Source organism: Marmota flaviventris, chromosome 5 (genome assembly GCF_047511675.1).
Source record: "Marmota flaviventris isolate mMarFla1 chromosome 5, mMarFla1.hap1, whole genome shotgun sequence".
Classification (NCBI taxonomy): Eukaryota; Metazoa; Chordata; class Mammalia; order Rodentia; family Sciuridae; genus Marmota; species Marmota flaviventris.
Window position 1 is genome coordinate 67337493 of NC_092502.1, and position 19596 is coordinate 67357088.

Here is a 19596-nt window from a genome sequence, read left to right on the forward strand (position 1 = left end):
TGTTCATTTAATTTTATATCTAAATAGAAAAAAAATAAGATTCTTATACTTGATAAAGTTGTGATTTTAAAAACCCAACATCCCCACCCCACCCCCATAGCAGAGTTTAGAGAGCAAAAAGAACTATAGTCCCAGCTGAGTTAAATGTTTCTCAATTCTTAAAAAAAAAAAAAAAGTTTCCTAACTTGTTGACTTTTGCAGTTTTTGGCTTTGCCTCCATAAATACACGGGAACTGTTTAAATTGATGTTCATTGAGACAAATGCCATAATATGCCTTAGGAGAACCAGCTGATAGGAAAGCTTGACTTGTGAAATAATTTCACTTTGATGATCTCAACCAAGCTATTGATTTTTTGTCAAGGATTTTATTCTGAAAAGGCATAATATCAAAAATAAAGTCAAGCAGAGCAACAGTTACTTAGCCACATTGGAACCCAAGTCTGTCAGATTTCTGTTCCTGGAGACATTTCACTAAGCAGATACCATCTTGAATCTCTGTTTATATTGTCACAGTATGATTTCTAGTCCTTATTGCCTTTTTTTTAAAAAACTGTGGTTATTACTGGAACATTCATGCTGACTTATTCTTTCTAATCAGAATTTTCTTTAAACTCTGCCGGAGAAACCCAGTTACTAATGCAGCTACAGTGAACCACAACCCAACTTCCACCAAAGGAGCCATTTCTGCTTATTGATTTCTCATGTGTGAAATTCGGAGCTGAGAACTGGAGATACATTGATAAAGACCCAGGAGTCTCTGATCCAGAGAGCTGCTGCTACTCACCTACACCTACAGGTGTTTTAATTTCACTATCTTCACTACTATCTTCTCTTTGTTGTCTTTTCTTCCCTTCTAGGCATTTCCTTTCCCTGTCTCTCCAGTATGGCTGCAATCTTTTCCTCTATCCTTTGAGGATAGCGTAGTTTGGGAGTTTGTGCAATGTTTTTCTATTTCCACGTTGAATGCTTATATTAGAAGCAGCACCAAGTATGTTATTTTATATTTGATTTATACTCACAGGAATTTATGGAATTGTCTGCTTGGGGTTCTTTGCATTTTCAGAAACTAAAATAGTATCAGACACATTATATTAGTTTACAGGTATTCAATACATATTGTAGCATAAGAAACCTTCACCGGTGAAGGCTGAAAAGTGAGAGCTGTGTTTTCAATGACTCCGCAAATCTGGTGCCAAACGATTTTGCTGTCATGGAAATGAGTGAACACATTCCATCGTTAAACATCACCATCTATTAACTGAACAGATTGATCTTACAGGTTCTGTCAGCCAAAGTAAAAACTCAGTGTTAAACATTCAGCACCTAGATAAAGGAAATGGAAAAAGGATGGATTTTGGTATAGGATTCATTTAGAAGGAAGGATTTATAAAGCCCAAGGATTGGTCCTTGAGTACCCATTTCAATTTTCTTCAGTCCAGTCTAATTTCCATTGAGATTAGCCAAAGGCATTAACAAAAGCAGAAAGAGATTTCTGGTTTCCAGAAATGAACCCTTGGGCCACAGTCAAAGCTCTAACTTCAGATGAAAATAACATGATTTACCACACCAGAGAGGTAGGTGTTCCTGTCTCCTTGTACTCTCTAGTGTTGGGAATGGGGGGGGGGGGCAGTGTGACAAGTTTACTCAGGCTGCTAGTGACTGTCATCCAGATTCTAAGACATAGGAGACAAACTTATGGTCTAAACATGAAATGTGGCCTGCCAATGTATTTCGTCTGACCCATGCTCCTCTTTTAATTAATTGCCAATAAAGTCAGGAGAATTCAAGTAAAATCTGTTTTCTGTCTTTAAAGAAAAAAAAAAAGATATAGCAACACTGGACCCAAAATCCCAAATTGTAGCAACAATCAGCTAGTGTTGAAGTCCAAATTACCATACAGCAGTTTGTCCTTATCTGCTACTTCAGTTGCCCATGCTCAACCATCGCCATCATAGCTAGATGACATTACAGGACTCACGTCATTCACCTCATTTCATCTCATCACATAGGAATCGTAACATCTCACATAATCACAAGAAGAAGGGTGCCTATAATACAATAAGATATTTTGAAAGAGAGACTATATTCACATAACTTTTATTACAGTATAATTATTTCATTATTAGTTATTGTTGTTAATTTCTTACTATGTCTGGTTTATAAATTAAACTTCATCCTAGGGGAGTATGTACAGAGAAAATGTAATACATCTAGGGTTTGGCATTTCATCATCTGGTGGGTGTCCTGGAGTCCTGGAGTCCTGCCCACTGCTTGTTTTCACTCTGATGTAGGAAATGGTTTCAATCTCCATCCCTCATCAACCCACATTTCTTTCTTACAGTCTGCTCATCTCACACATTCACTTTATTTGTCTGGCCTTTGCATGCAACTATCCCATATGTATTATTAAATATAAACCCTTCCTGCTGAGGTTCACCCCAGGTTTCTCTGTAAACACAGTGTTCTGACCAAGGTTCTATCTCTCATCCTGCATCGACTGGTTAATTTCAGTTAGAGTAGTCCGTTCCTCCCAAACCTCAGTATACATGTGATCACTGAAGGGGTGGGGGTCGGTCAGCAAAAAGACTAGGAATCTATCCCTTTTATGACATGGATATAGACAACGCTTCCTAATCAACATAACTGAGTACCTCCTAATAAACCCTCTGACACATTTAACATGGATGGACTCAATAAGAACTTGGCAGAAGAGAAAAACAAGCAGTGTCTAAAGGAAGACTAAGCTTCTGAATGTACCCAGTGCCTACCTTCATTAATGTGCTCATTGTACCCTTATGCACACATCTAGAGCTATACACACGTGTGCAATCATACCCCAAACTATACTGTCTCCTTTGAAATTTCTAAGATATTTATACCCCAAATACATTTCCAATGAAACACAAGCCAAAAAAGCAATACAAATACCCATTACTAATTAGTAATTTAATAATACCAATTTGCCAATTTCTCATGATCGTGGACATTGCTTTATTAAACTAGGCATTATCAACAGGCACCTACTCAGAGGGCAGGGACCTCATTCTCTAGAGGGCAGGGACCTCATTCCCTCTGGTCCTTCACTGGGCTTCATGGGAAGGAAAGGCTCAGCATAGCGTTCTCCTATGGTTTCTTTTATGTTGAATGGTTCTCCCCTGGATACACATCCAGCTATTTGCTTATAAAGGCTGGAGGTGTGTTGATAGTGGACAACCAGTCACTCAGTTGTCAGCCAGATCATTAACATGTTCTAGCCTCTTCCTTGGAATGCACGTGCTCTTGTCTTCCATGATCCTGAGATTCAGAGCCTCAGAAGGTGAGACTCTGGAAACATTTGAAGGGTACCCTTTAATATCTGGGTATATGTATAAAATTATATGCACGTGCATATGAACACACACCCACATATTGGAAGGGACATTTGCCAAAACGTTGATGCTGGTTGTCTCTAGGTGAAAGAATTTTTTGTAAACCAGAAATTAAAAAAGGGAAGGAAAGAGCACCAGAGTTGGAGCCCGTGTCTTTGGATTCATGTGTCCTAATCCTGGCTGAACCATTTAACAAGTTCTGAAGCCAAGGTATAATTGTTTAAATTTATCCATGAAATAATTTAAGTAATTAGATTAGAATAACCCATGATGACCAACCAGGAAAAAAAAAAGAGAAAGAAAATAAAAACAGGACATTTATTCATGTTTTTTTACCAAAAATTTCAGAATAAATACCATACATATGATAAGTGTGTTTCTTTTTAAGCACATACATCACAAACAGTTGCAGAGAGCCAAACTCTAGGATAAATTAAGGAGCCAGAGATAAATAAAAACCAATACCTAGTCTCAAGGACCTCAGTGAGAAAGGAAGAACTGCAAAGGTACAGTGGGGTAGAGTGTCAATAGCTGTGTCTGGAAAGTGCAGACTCATTCTAAGTGGGGCAGGTCAGAACTGCTCTCTAGGCCAGTGACACAGGAACCCAAGAGGGTTTTGAAGAGTGGGTAGGGATTCACAAGACAGACTGGGATTCTACTAAAGTTGCTCTAGCATTTTGGAGACAAATTAAATACTGTGATGAGAACTTGAAGAGATGGATTCTCCTTTGATGTTTTCCGGCTTAATCATTGACAGTGTCTGCTGATACTCTGCCTAACCCAACCCCACTCTTCACCTGCACCAGTCAAGAAGGCTGAGCACACATCTGTTTGTGGAATCTCTTTACCCTGTAGAGGAGAACATCCAGTTCTCAAGACTCACTTGGGTCTGAGTTGCTTTCTAATACTGAAAATGCAAAGTGAACAAAATTCTTATCTATTTATTAAGACATTCACAAAGTTATCTAAGACACATGCCCCCCATCCTCCCCCTCCAACCCCTCAACAAGTTCCTGTTGCTGTAAACTTGAAAAATAATCAAACCTAATTCTTCAAGTTTCTTCTAACTCTTGAACTTTTCACTGATCTGCTTCCCTCCGATGTGATGAAATAAGGAGAGTAATTCCCTCAATGCATGTGGAACCACTGCATATAATTAGCACACCTAGAGGGCTCCACATCGCAGCCCAGCTCATGAGGGGATTGGAGCACATATGGGCTCTACAGAAGGTCTGATAATTAGCAGTCATATAAATAAAGATACTCTAAATATTTGTTCACCATTTATTCAGCAGACAGGTGGGAAACTGCATAAAGACTGAGAATGGAGGTCTCCAGGCAGGCTCTACCTCTCCATTAACATTCCAAGTGATTTAATTCTGCCCTTGATTTAACTTGCCCTAACCCTACTGCAGAGATTAAACCATGAGGAGCCATGGGACCATGCTTTTTAGAAGGTCATTTGATTATCTAATGTGCCTGCACATGCCCCTTGCATGTCCTACCCTCTTTACCCCCATGTGTCTCATTAGAATATCCACTCACCTATGCAGAGTGGATTTGTCTCTCCCTGAGGGGAGTCAAGGAACGCATATCTGTTTTCATCTTGTTACATGTATAGTGCCACTTGGGTGGTCCTTTTAGTTGGCACCACCCAGTCACCCAGTTTGTAAGTATCAACCCTAATTTCTTCTGGTATCCCATGAAGAGATCTTCCAAAGAAATGAATAACCCCACATTTACATTTCTATTCTCAAGTATAAGACTCACTTCAAAATCCTAGTTAATTTTTTCTGAAAAGGAAATTCTGTTCTGAAGTTCAGCTGAAATTCTGATTGATTAATCTCTTTCTGGTTGGATATTTTGTTTGGTGCTAGTGACACAGAGCTGAGTATGTCAGAGTCCCAGATGTGCATCCTGGGTTTATCTCTGATTGTTGAAGTTTGACCCGATTCCCAATGTTCAAATGACAGTATCATTACGATCCATTTCCAAGTTTACTTTGAGAAGTTCAGTGCCCAGTGTGTCGTGTCAGATATCACTCTTGCTCCAACAGAATGTCTTAAAGGGCCCAGGTGATTCTGCAAAGCATGGGGAAGGTTTTCCTGGGTAATTCATTCTTTTTATAGCTAACAGAGGATCTAAGGAGCTCACGCAGAATCTAAAATCTAAAGTCAGTCTGAATTTCAGCATCTTACTTGATGATCATCTTTCTGTTCTTTTTACAGTTTGTGGTATGGTTCCCCTCACCACATTCACACCTGTCTGTGGAAAAGGTTTGCACAGTGCAGAGTGTGGTTTAAAACACATGCAAGCTTCATCCAAATTCTCAGAGCCTGCCCATTTGTCTTTGTTCTTAAAGTCAGCCAAGTAGAAAACTTATGTCTATTTCTAATTCTAGCAGGAGATAAGCTAGAGAGAGGGGTGGGGGGGTATGATTACCAAACAATGCTCAAGATAAAAAAGAAGTTGGGCTGAGTGTGATAGAATGGGTAGAGGAAGACACATGGAAAGAGGTGCTTTGGGAGATGTAAGTGAAGCCATGTCATGGAGAGTCTCTGTGCTTCCACCAGAAAGTGGAAATACTGGAAGATTTTAATTGGAAGAGGGTCACTGTTCTTTTCTTAAAAAAATACAGCTGTTATCACATATACACAATTTTTATCCTGCCTTCCAATGTGACATTACCACTAAGCATTATTTTAAGTTAATACAAACTTAGTGTTGATGCTAGTTCCATAAGAAAATTTACCTTAATCACTTAACTGCTGAAATTTAAATTTATTTTAAGTTATCCATTTACTATTTTCTCTACCCCACAAGACTATTGGTGCCCTTGAGTGAAGACTGAGTCTGCCTTCCTCTTAACCTTTATTATCTAAAGTAGAGTGTGAAACAAATAGAAGCTAAACCAGTTGCTTCCCCACCAACATTTTCCAAGGGCTTTTGAGGATCCTCTTCAACTAGTTCTATCTTGGGAGGAATACTTTCCTCTTTAGTTTTTTAAATTTTTTATTTGTCTTAATTAGTTATACATGACAGTAGAATGCATTTATGCACTTTAATATACCATACATAGATGGGATATAGTTTCTCATTTCTCTGAGTGTACATGTTGTAGAATCACATTGGTCATGCAGTCACATATATACATACAGTAATAATGTCTGTTTCATTCTACTATCCTTCCTACTCCCACATCCCCTCCCCTCTCTTCCCTTCACTTCCCTTTACTTAATGTAAGTTAACTCTATTCTTCTCAAGTGCCCCATCCCTCTTAATGTGAATTAGCATCTGCATATTAGAGAAAACATTCGGGCTTTGGTTTTGGGGGATTGGCTTATTTCACTTAGTATGATATTCTCCAACTCCATCCATTTACTGGAAAATGCCATAATTTCACTCTTCTTTAAAGCTGAGTAATATTCCATTAAATATATACACCACATTTTTTTATCCATTCAACTATTATTAAAGGACACCTAGATTGGTTCCATAGTTTAGCTACTGTAAATTGAGCTGACATGGCTGCATTACTGTAGTATGCTGATTTTAAGTCCTTTGGATATAAACCAAGGAATGGGATAGCTAGGTCAAATGGTGGTTCCATTCCAAGTTTTCTTATGAATCTCCATACTGATTTCCATGGTGGTTGTACCAATTTGCAGTCCCACAAGCAATGTATGAGTGTACCTCTTTCCCCACATCCTCACCAACATATATTGTTTCCTGTGTTCTTGATAATTGCTATTCTGGCTGGAGTGAGATGAAATCTTAGAGTAGTTTTGATTTGCATTTCTCTACTTGCCAGAGATGATGAACACTTTTTCATATATTTGTTGATTGATTGTATATCATCTTCTGAGAAGTGTCTGTTCAGGTCCTTAGCCCATTTATCGATTGGCTTATTTGTTTTTTTGATGTTAAGTATTTTGGGTTCTTTATATATCCTAGAGATTAATGCTTTATCAGAGGTGCATGTGGTAAAGATTTTCTCCCAATCTCCTCACATTATTGATTGTTTCCTTTGCTGAGAAGAAGCTTTTTAATTTGAATCCATCCCATTTATTGATCCTTGGTTTTACTTCTTGTGCTTTCTTGTTAAAGAAGTCAGATTCTAGGCTGACATGGTGAAGATTCAGGCCAACTTTTTCTTCTGTTAGGCATGGGTCTCTGTTCTAGTACTTAAGTCTTTGATCCACTTTGAATTGAGTTTTGTGTGGGGTGAGAGATAGGGGCTTAATTTCATTTTGCTACATATGGATTTCCAGTTTTGTCAGCACCATTTGTTGAAGAGGCTATATTTTCTCCAGTGAATGTTTTTGGCACCTTTGTCTAGTATGAGAAAACTGTATTTATGTGGGTTTGTCTCTGTGTCCTCTATTTTGTACTATTGATCTACAATTCCATTTTGGCGCCAATACCATGCCATTTTTGTTACTATAGCTTTGTAGTATAGTTTAAGGTCTGATATTGTGATGCCTTCTGCTTCACTTTTCTTGCTAAGGATTGCTTTGGCTATTCTACGTCTCTTATTTTTCCAAATAAATTTCATGATGGCTTTTTCTATTTCCATGAAGAGTGTCAATGGGATTTCAGTAGGAACTGCATTAAATCTGTAGAAAGCTTTTGGTAGTATGGCCATTTTGACAATATTAATTTTGCCTATCCAGGAGCATGAAAGATCTCTTCATCTTCTGAGGTTTTCTTCAATTTCTTTAGTATTCTGTAGATTTCATTGCGGCAGTCTTTCACCTCTTCTGTTAGATTTATATCCAGGTATTATTTTATTTGAGGCTATTGTGAATGAGGTAGTTTTCCTAATTTCTCTTTCAGTGGATTCATCGCTGATGTATGGGAATGTGTTTGATTTATGGATATTGATTTTGTATTCTTCTACTTTGCTAAATTCACTTATTAGTTCTAGAAGTTTTCTGTTGGAAATTTTTGGATCTTCTAGATATAGAATAATGTCATCAGCAAATAGTGATAGTTTGAATTCTTCTTTACCTATTTTTATTCCTTTAATTTCTTTCTTTTCTCTAATTGCTCTGGCTATGTTCCAAGGATGATGTTGAATAGAAATGGTGAAAGAGGATATCCTTGCCTTGTTCCAGTCTTAGAGGAAATGCTTTCAATTTTTCTATATTTAGAATGATACTGGCCAAGGGATTAGCATATATAGCTTTTACAATGTTGAGGTGTGTTTCTATTATCCCTAGTTTTTCTAGTGTTTTTAACATGAAGGTGTGCTGTATTTTGTCAAATGCTTTTTCTGCATCTATTGAGATGATCATATGATTCTCGTCTTTAAGTCTATTTGTATTCCCTGTCATTTTGACTTATTTCTAGTTTTTAATTTGACTTAGTTTCTCCTTTGGTTGAATATTCCTTTAGTGTAGATCCTCCCTTTGCTAGTTTTCACTTTATTTCCACTTCATCCTCTTGGAATATTTTGTTGAGAATGTTCTTTTGACTTTCTAGTTGTGAATTCTTTTAATTTTTGTTTATTATGGAAGGTTTTAAGTTCATCTTCAAATCTGAAACTTAATTTTGCTGGTTGGCATCCATTTTCTTTTAGAACTTGAAATATATTATTCCAGGCCCTCCTAGCTTTGAGGGTCTGGGTTGAGAAATCCATTAAGTTCAGAATTGGTTTCCCCCTATATGTGATTTGATTTTTTTCTCTCAGGGCCTTTAAGATTTTATATTTTTTGTGTTAGTCATTCTCATCATAATGTGTCTTGGTGTGGGTCTGCTGTAATTTTGTACATTTGGGGTCTTGTAACCCTCAGTGTGTCATTCAAGTAACCTGGTCCCCAGTACCACTTTACCCAAGGAGTAGCCTTGACTTCCATGCGATACACCTTGAGCTGAAGACTGAAGGGACCATCCCTCTCACTCACACAGCACACAGACTGTGTGAGATGGAAATTCTTGAATGTGATAAAATTACTGGTTTAGCAGGCTCTCACTCAACTCAGTGCTACTTGTCTAGAAATATTAATTCAATTTTATAAGGGAAGGATGCTTCCTTTTCTTGTGCCTCTCTTGGGCTGATTCAGAGACAGTATCACCATAGGAAGCTGAAGCCAAGCCCCTACTTCCTGAAAAACAGGAAGTTGTCCAGGACTGCTTCTAACTTGCTCTTTCCATTTAATTCATCAGAGCTTCCACAATCTGAATTCCCAAGCGACACGAGAACCAACCCATGATCTCCCCCAGAATCCCATGCAGAGGTCTCCTGAAGAAATGAAGAGTCTCACAATTATTTCTTTTTATTAGGGGCCAAAGCAGGCTCATTCCCAAGTCTCAGTAAATTCTTTTTGATAAGGGAAAAGTCATACAGGAAGATTACAATTTATAGGAAATGAGGAGATGACTGTTCTAAGAAAAAAACTGTCAGAGGGACAAATGATTTCCAAAAAAGGGAGACACACAATTAATTTTTACCCTGACTGAGGAAAGGTGAAGTTAATGGAGGGAACAGAATCTCAGGGAAATTAAAGCCAACATGCTTCTGGCTTAGTGATGATACCCCATGAACTAATTAATTACCTCCAAGGGGATTGCGGGGCTATGAACTTCTCTTCATGAAGGAAAAAAAAAAGTAGAGGAAGAGCCATAGTGTGAATCTATTCTGAGGGCTAGAAATTAACTTGAGAAAAAAAATAGCTGAGATACTGGAAATGAAAGAAAAAAGGGCAAAAGCCTTCTCGACAGTAATGAGTAGGAGGACAACTACCTTAAATAGCATCTCTGAGCTGGATAATGCTGTCAGGATCTGATGCAGGACAAGGTTATGGATCTGTCTCCTCCTTTCTGTTTCCCTTCTCCCTTCTTCCCCTCTGCCCTGCCTTCCTTCCTCTCTCATCCAGTGAGTGAACCTAAATGTGGGAAGGGTACTTTTCCAGGCACTAGGAAAAGAGTGATATACAACAGTTACAAATGACATTCACTCATAAAGAGTGAGAGGGGGAGACATTTTCTACCAATTTCTACTAGGAAAGGAGCAGTAAGAACTTTTTCTTGGAAAAGAACTTTTCTGATGATTGGATAGGATAGAAATTAATGCCTAAGCAGGTCTAAATGCAGCTGAGGACTAGATAGGAAAGAGCTATAGAGGTGAAGGGAAAGCTTCCCTTCCACTATCTGTACAGTTCACTGAAATGAACTGATGACAGACAGATTACCAGGAGAAAAAGGCATACAAATTTATGCCTGTTTATAGAACATCATGAGAAGGGGAGTACCTAATAACCCAATAAGATTCAAATACTTCATCTACTCTTCTTCATAGGGAAGAGGGGAAGGCAGGCAATTTTGAGGGGTAGTAAGTGATTCTTAGAGGGATCAAATGGGTTCAACACGGAGGCAGTAGTTTCTAAATGATCCTCTTTGGACATTGGATGGGATTAGGAGACAGGCAATAATAGCTTGTGACAAAATCTACCCAGGTGCAGTGCTATTCCTCAGTCTTCCTCCTTGTGATATGAATTTAGTTAATAAGCCTCAGGCAGAGGACTGAGGCAAATCTTTCTCTTTTGTGGAGACCTGGTCTTTAGACAGATAAGGAGGTATCAGAGTCAAGCCTCTCCAACATCTGCTCAAATCCAAACCGTTTAAAAAACCAGCATTCAGGGTGCCATTCTTCAGGGAGACATTCCCCAGAGTCCATCAAAGGCAAAGGGAGAAAGTCTTTGATGTGCCAGAGGGGACATGGGTAAACAAGACAGAGTGATCAAGATGGTGAAATGCTACACTCCACATGACCCTTCACCAAAATCACAAAATGTTCAGTGTAGACTCATTATGAAATCCATAAGGGAGCTGAGTTCTGTTTATAGGGCATCACAGAGCACAAGAGAAACAGTATGCAACTGCTAGCAGGACCACCAAGAAGGATGACAGTGAAGTCACAAGGACTCATAGAAATGATTTGTACATTACAGGCCAGTAGTAGGGATCCAGGTTGAGTTTGACCAAATTTTCAAGGACCAGGGGCCCTCTAGGCTGCATTAGAGTTTCACATTCAATTGGTCATAGGAAAACATTTGAAGTCCTTATATACATCACCTGAGGACAGAAGAAAAAAGTATACACTACAAAGCCCAACCCAGAAAACACTTTATATCATCAAAATCAGGATCTTGGACCCCCAAGTAGCCATAGGTAGGAATCAAGAAATCCATGAACTCCCTGAAATTATACATGAAATGTTATGAAAAAAAAAAAAATATATATATATATATATATATATATATATATATATATATATATATATATGGCTTTAATTTCCCTGAGATTCTCTCCCCTCCATTAACTTCACCTTTCCTCAGTCAGGGTAAAAATGTATACATACACACACACACACACACACACACACACACACATATATATATATATATATATATATATATATATTTTTTTTTTTTCCCATGCTCTTGCATGGTAAACTCTAAGTTGAAGGAAATTCTTCCAGAGGGTTAGTTGAATTGTTATTATTGTGATGCATCAAATTAAATTACAGATTGAATCCTGCAAAAGAAGTGCCTCAGAGATGTGTCTCTCCTGCTGGGGATGAAATCAATAGGATGCCTACAGGGCAGCAGGAGAGAAGAAGTCACTGGGGACTTTTGACTCTGTGGTTGCCCACTTACCCCTAGAGATTGCCATCATACCCTTTAGAAACCTCCCAAGGTCATCATGCTTGCTTGGCTCTGCTGGTGTTCTTTCAGCTTGCTGTGGGGGTAGCTTAGCAGACCACAGGCACATGTTCTTAGGAAAACAAGACTTGCAGCAGAATTATATCCTCTTGCAAGGCAAGTTATGTGCATGGCTGAGGTGGAGGTGGACACCTCCAGTGAGATTAAGCCCTGGAAGTCCTACAAGGCAACCCCAGGTTGTTAACCTAAAAGGAAGAATAGTTCAGACCCTGGCTGGAATTCCAGCCCTACACGGAGCGAGAAAGAAGGCACAGGGCTGGATTTTCTCCTCAGCACCTGGTGGTACAGAACCAGCTGGGATGGCATTTTGCTAACCACTGGTTCGTTGGGATATCTGCATGGTCCAACAGTTCTGTAATTCTAAAGCAAAGAAAGAAAAGATAGAAAAAGAAATTCTTGTGAAAGAGCCAACACAAAGGAGTCATTTTTTCAGGTTGAGAGGGTGACATTGAACAGCTTCAAACCCCATAGGAGTAACACCTGAGGATGTTTAAGGACACACAACTGCAACTTCATTGTCCATTTATCATGTTCAGCCTGTCTCAGCAACAGCTGAAGAAGCCTTTTCTAAGTTGTCCTGCATGAGGCCCTAGGACTGCTCAAGACTCACAGCATCCAACTCCCAGCCCCGGCAGCCAACTGCAGCATTGCTCTTCTCAAACATCTTCAGCCTCAGATGGCCACTTGTTGGACATGCAGATTCTCAGGGCCCACCCCAGACTGAATCAGAAAGTTTGGTGGTGAGCCCAGCAATCTGTCTTTGACAAGCTCCCAGAGGATTTAAAGTATAACGGAAAAGTCCAGCAGACTCAGGGTCAGCCAGGAAAGGTTGGGAGTCCCACTTTTAAGACTAGTATAACACTTCAAGCCAGGTACTTTCTGAGCTGTGGTTTCTTTCTGCTCTATTAGAATAATAATGGTGACAACAGGGCTGGATAAAGAAAAATAGACATAGACCTCTTAGTGTTTGGTAATTGTTCATTCAGCGAATGGTAGCTTCCACTGGGGTCAAAGGAACTCGATTTGATCACTTTGCACTAAAGTCTAGGGAGCTATTCCTAGTGAACCAGCACCACATCTAAGTATCATTCCATTCAAGCTCTTTATAAAACTATAGAAACTTTGTTTCTCAGAGAAAGGGGCACCTGTATCAGAATTAACTGGGGTACCAGTTAATAAAGAGATTTCTAGTATTCCCACCAAACCTACTGAATCTTATGAAATAGAACAGAGTGTCCCCAAGTTTAAAATGTTCCCCAGAAGATTCTTCAGTAAATTAAGATGTGAGCCTAGCACGATAATCCTAGGAGATCAGGAGACTGAGGCAGGAGGATCACAAGTTCAAAGAATAGCTCACTGTTCTGCCAGCAAGCAGAGCCATGAAGGGAAATTCTGCTAGTGTGTCCACTGCCCTCACCTTTGGTGGCTGATAAGCTGCAGACCGGAGACATCCAACCTAAAACTGAGATAGTTTTATTTGTTTCAGAAGGAACATATTCTTGGTGCTAGTAAACAGAACTGGATTTATTGGGAGACTAAAACTGTAGGTATTTCCAAGAGATTTATTTTTCAAGGATGATATAGAACCTCTTTAAGGAGTTCATAATTTGTCAGTGTGGGAAACAGCTCCAAAACTCAGTATTCTCTCTATTAGTATCTAGATTGCCATTTAATTGTCTCCCATATGAGGATGAAATAACGGAGGTGCAAAAAGATATGTTGCTTTTTCAGGTTCACCATGGGCAAAGTGCGAAGCTAGGAAATGTGAATGAGGGCCACAGAGTTCTAAGTCCTTGCCACTCCAAGAGGAGTTCCTATACCAGCATCTTCCAGGAGCTTTTGAGAAAGTCAGAATCTCAGACCCCACCCAACACTGACTTTTTTTTTTAACTAAACTCTGCATTTGAAGAGATTTTCAGACACAGTGAAGTTTGAGAAGCAAGCTCTACAACACAAGGCATTTCTCCAAGTGTGTTTGAAATCCCACTGTGGGAAGTATCACCTGTGTGAGCCAGGTGTGGCAGCACACATCTGTAATCCCAGCTTCTCAGGAGACTGAGGCAGAAGGGACAATCCCAATCAAGTTCCAGGCGAGCCTTAGCAATTTAGCAGGATCCTGTCTCAAAATCAAACCTAAAAAGTTTTAGCTTATTGTAGCTTAGTGGTAGAATGCTTGCCTAACATATGCTAGACCCTGGGTTCAATGCCCAGTACCACACACCAAAAAATGACCTGTGGGTGCTAGGTAACTATAGATTTCAGACCTTCCCTCTGGAAGCAAATATAGAACACTCTTCACAATTATTTTCAAAACCCTGGCATTGTCAACAAGTTTTCCAGGTGATTGTTATGTCTGCTTAATTTTGAATATCACTGCTTTTGTTTCTCCAGCCTCTGACCCTGGCTTGGCAGTTAAGAGTTAGAACAAAAGGATCAAATTGGAGCACTTGAGCACTCTGCAGGCAGTGAGGACAAAAGTAATTTGAAGAACAGCACAGAGCATCAAATCAAGGTAGGCCAAGAAGAACTTGATCTTTCTGAATTTAATATGCTTCAAACCCCAACTGTGCCAGGAGCTTTTTATTCGAAGTCTAAGTTTAGGGCTTTTGTTGTTGTTGTTGTTTTTGGTTTGGTTTGGCTTGGTTTTTAAAGGATGCCTTTGTGAAAACCTACCCTGTTACTAATTCAAAGGCCAGTACTCAAGTTATGTCTTTTACCTTGAACCTGTTGACATAATAATTTTATCCTCCACCAACTCAAAAATGGGAAGTGGTGTCTCAACATGTTTCAAAACACTCCAGAGGAGAGTTGGTGAGGAAGATATGGTGCATGCCTAGTAGATGAATGCGGTGATGTGATATTTGTATCCTTAAAGGTAACAAGAGAGCAAAGTAGGAGGGTTTTATTGTCAAGCTCTTTTTTGAGTTCTTACGATAGCACCATTAGAGTCCCCAAGGTGGGGGAAGTGGCAAAAGGCATAAGAGACTTGGGCTGTGAGTCCTGGTCCTGTTCTGGCACTGGCTAGTGGTCCAGCTACTAGCTGACTCATTTCAAGACATGGTCCCTATTTGTTAAAGGAGAGGGTTTTTTTCAGGTATTACAATTCCAGCAACCTGGAGGGAGCAGGCAGGTGCTAGAAACAAGTGAGATCAACTGCAAATCAGAGGAAGCAAGAGCTGTGGAGAGCATGCCCCTCCTGGGGTGACATGTGTGCTCTTTCCTAAAACATTGTACTGGCCAACACAGCGAATCTCCAGCTGCATTTAACCCTTCCAGCTCATGGACTTAGCATTTAGCTTAGAATCTGTCAGTCATTGGATATTAACATGTCCACTGTCTAATGGTATTAGACCAGAATTGGGAGGAGGTTGAGCAGACCCAGTAGAAGACGTGGGGAATCTCCTTCCTAGTACTTAAACTGGGGACAAGTGGCAAAGTGCTGAGCTTCCCACAGCCAAACTGAGGACACTGTGCTAAAGATGAACCTATATATTTTTCTTAAATATAATAAAGCTGAAAAAATATTCTGAAGAAGATATTTATTTTGGTAAAACTTCTGAGAAGTTTTGATGCAAGGACACAGGAAGGGGTTTGAGTCACTCTTGTTTGTTTTTTTCTTTTGTCTCATCAATGAAGAGAGGATTAAGATTTCAAATAATATAGAGATGCCTGATTGGTACCAGTATGAAAGTGCATGGTTTAGATAACATGCTCAACCCTTTCAGGGAAAATATATTTTTTCAAATTCTATATTTCTAGGCATATAAAGGATCTTCTATCCATGTTTGATTATTAATTCAATGCAGTGGTTCTCAATATGTAGCCCCCTGGATCCACAACATCAGAATCACCTTCAAAGTTTTTAGAAATACAAATTCTCAGACTCTGGTTCTGATTCAGAAACTCTGAGAACAGAATCTAGTTAATAATCTATGTTTTAATTAACCTTCCAGATGATTCTGGTGCTCCCTAAAGTCTGAGAATCACTGATTTAAGATTGTTACTTGGAGCTACTGGTTAGGCTATGGGTCTGTGCCTTGTTTCAATGCTGACATTCTTATGTTATATAAATGATAACATTTCTCGGTATTAAGCTGGTTCATTTCCAAGTATAATGGGTCCCATAAGCAACAAGTGAGAATTTGGCATTAGATGCCAATATCAAGGAAGAGCTACAATCAACTAAAACTACCATTGAATAGAATCCACGCACATTCTACAGGTGAGGGGCCCTTCTGGTTACTTATTCACTTACTCATTCATACATTCACTTTTTAGTGCTTGTTGATCACACAGGCTTTATTCTGTAGTATAAGGTTAAATGATTCAGAAACATCCTGTTTAGGCAGTATTTTATGTAACATGACCTAACTATATAACACTTCATAGAACATCATCAGTCCATCAACTGGGGGGAAAAGCAGCACACTCCCAAATAAAAGGGACCTGTCACTTAATTTTTCTCCAAGCATAGCAGGGGAAGTGATCTCATCAGTTTCTGTGGTGTGCAGGAGCAATCCATCTCTGCAGTATCCTGGTTTGCTAATGCCTATTATTCAGAGATAATTACATTTTTTGCTTACTAATATCTAGTTGTTGTTCTCTTGTGGTCTTAAGAATGTAGCCCATTAGTCATCATTGTTCTCATATTATATCTGAAAAAATTAGCCACATCTCCAGAGCCTCTACATTGGGGTTCCTTTCTGGGACAAGTAGAAATGCTTAGAATTAGAACACAATGTGGGCTACTGTCTAGCAGTGATTGATGTGTGAGGGCTTATAAATTGGTTGCTAGGTTTTCTCAGGGACATGCAATAGTAAGGACCTTCAAGGGAAACTCAAAGCACAATGAATATTTTCTCTGTTTATTGCAGAGTCTCTCATACTTAGATATTGAATTTAGGCTCTCTCTGTTCACTATAAATGTTTACATGTCCTCTTTTTGGTCTCTAAAACCACATAAAGTCAAGCATGTCTCTCTCTCTCTCTCTCTCTCTCTCTCTCTCTCTCTCTCTCTGTAGCTTATATAATTAAACATATGTGTATGTGCGCATAAACTGATTTTTTTGAAAATTAACAAAACCACAATACTATTGTAGTAAATTGCCATAAATTGTCTGTGATTTGAGAATTCTCAACAAAATGATCAATGTGCCTAGTCTACTGAGTTTCCTCTTGCTTTCCTTAGCAGATAGGCCAAGCTGTTAAAGGCTAAGATTTGCTTAAAATCCTTAGAGTTTACTCCACGCCTAATCTTTCTTACTCTTTGTCCAGTACCTGCCACACACCCAGTGGCCAGGTGTCCACTAAGAATCCTCAGTATGTGCAGCATCACATCAAGCACAAGCTTTTCAACTCTGAGGAGACCAAGCAGGCCTTGCTTCTACCATGTGATGGTGTCCTGGAGACCACTCTCCATTGTTTCTTCCCAAGTTTACATTTCACAGCCTCAAGTCGCTGCCAGGTGTGGGGTGTGGGCAGGTGTGAGTAGAGTGGAGGATGAACACAACGGTGTGCACTCCAGGCCTGGCCCAAAACTCTCCTAAGCAACATCTCCACACGTACTCTTGTGCTCTTCACACTTCTCTGACTAGTACATTGGGAAGACAGACATTGAAAGCCTTAGTGAAAGTGTTTTTGAGAAGTAAGAAGGTAAGCTAGCTGTTGGGCATGACCTTGTTCATGGGGGATCCTTGGGTCTCAGGAGAGTCCCAAGAGAATAAAAGAAAAAATATTTTCACTTATTATAAATAAGTTAGTAGTTACAAGTTTGACTTAATTAAGGGAAGACCTCAAAGGAGAGTCAGCTGGGTATTGTGGAGACAGACTGAACAATTTAAGGGGCAATCTTAAGGCCACATAAGAATATCTACATTATTTGTGTTTGACTCTTTTTCTTTATAGATTTTTAATCTACTATGGATCAAGTATGAGCCTCAATAAACAGGATCTTCAAGAATTAATTTATTCCTGAGTAGGATTTAATCATTTTGCAATTCCTTTGAACAGTGATATATATAAGGGTGGATAGAATGAGAGCCACCTGCCAAGGATGGAGTATAAAAGGGGGTCCATTGTAGAGAATTTTCAAATATTTATAATTTTAATAATTTTATTTTATTCTATTTTCATTTTTATCATTTTATGTTTAGTAAATTAATCATTACCTTGCACTGACAATTCTAAACGATGAGAGAATGGTCAAAACCAAGAACTTGTGGGACAACTACACTGATAAATAAAATTAGTAATTTTACTTTATTTTATTTTCATTGTTATCATTTTATTCTTAGTAGTTTTTATTATTACCTTGTGTTGTAATTCTAAATAATGCCAGTGATAAAATAATCTTTCTATCAGGGCAAATATTTCACATAACCCTCTTTCTTCACCCCCAACCCAGCCTGATATACTTGTAGGCATCTTAAGAAGCTATTAAAGATGGTTCCCAAGGGCTTTCAGTATAACAGGAGATGGTTCCATACCAGGAAATCACAGGATTTTTAAGAGTACATTGCCCAGGAAAATGAACCAGAAGTTATTATTTCTGGCCTGAAAACTGCAGCCAATGATTCCAGGAAGCCTTATGCAAAAGTTTGTTCTTGAGATTTTTAAAGAACCTGAGCAACACAATGTAATAAAGAAGAAGATGCATAGGAGAAAAGGAAGAGAAATCTCCAAAGGCAAGAGATGAACCAAGAGTGGAGGGTACTCTAAGTCCAGTTGAGTATAATGACGAGTCAGCCAAACTGGTATAGCTAGCACAAGACTCATATGATGAGTGGCAGAGTTTTGTTGTATTTGGAAAGAAAATATCAAGTTTCTATGAGTGTTAATATTACATGATTAAAGCAGGATGATATCTAGAATATCACCACTAGCTGTGAATTCCTAATGGTATGGTTTGGGGCAAGGAAAAAAATTGGAAGTACCCCACTATATTCCTATGGAATTAATCATCAGTGTTAGAGTTGTAGGTTTTGTAGGCAATGGGCACAGGAACCTGTTACTCCGCACAGACCCTTATTTTGCAGTTGTGTGTGGCAATCTTAACTGTGCTGACCTACCAGTACCAGGTCTGAGCCCAGTAATACAGGGTCAGATGTAGGGCTCCACATGTTAGATACCAAGCCTCACCCAACCAGCATGACTTCTGCCTTCCTCACTGTAGTTCTCCCACAAGTTCTTGGTTTTGACCATTCTCTCTCATTCAATGAAATGAGGTGTCATTTGAAACTGACACCTCTTTTGTGTGCTAACCTAGGTCAAAGCATTTACAAAGAGGCATTTGGGCATTTGAGAGGGAGTGTGAGTATCATGTGCAGACACACACAGGAAGGCCTAAGAAACAAGATGAGATTGAGAAAAGGGAGCCATCGGTACAACTTTAAATACTGGAAACAACTTTAATATCTAATGAAATTTCATTGGCTATGTTACAAACAATAATCATCAAACCTCAACAGAAACTCAGAGAAAAGTTACTGTACTTCTCATCCCT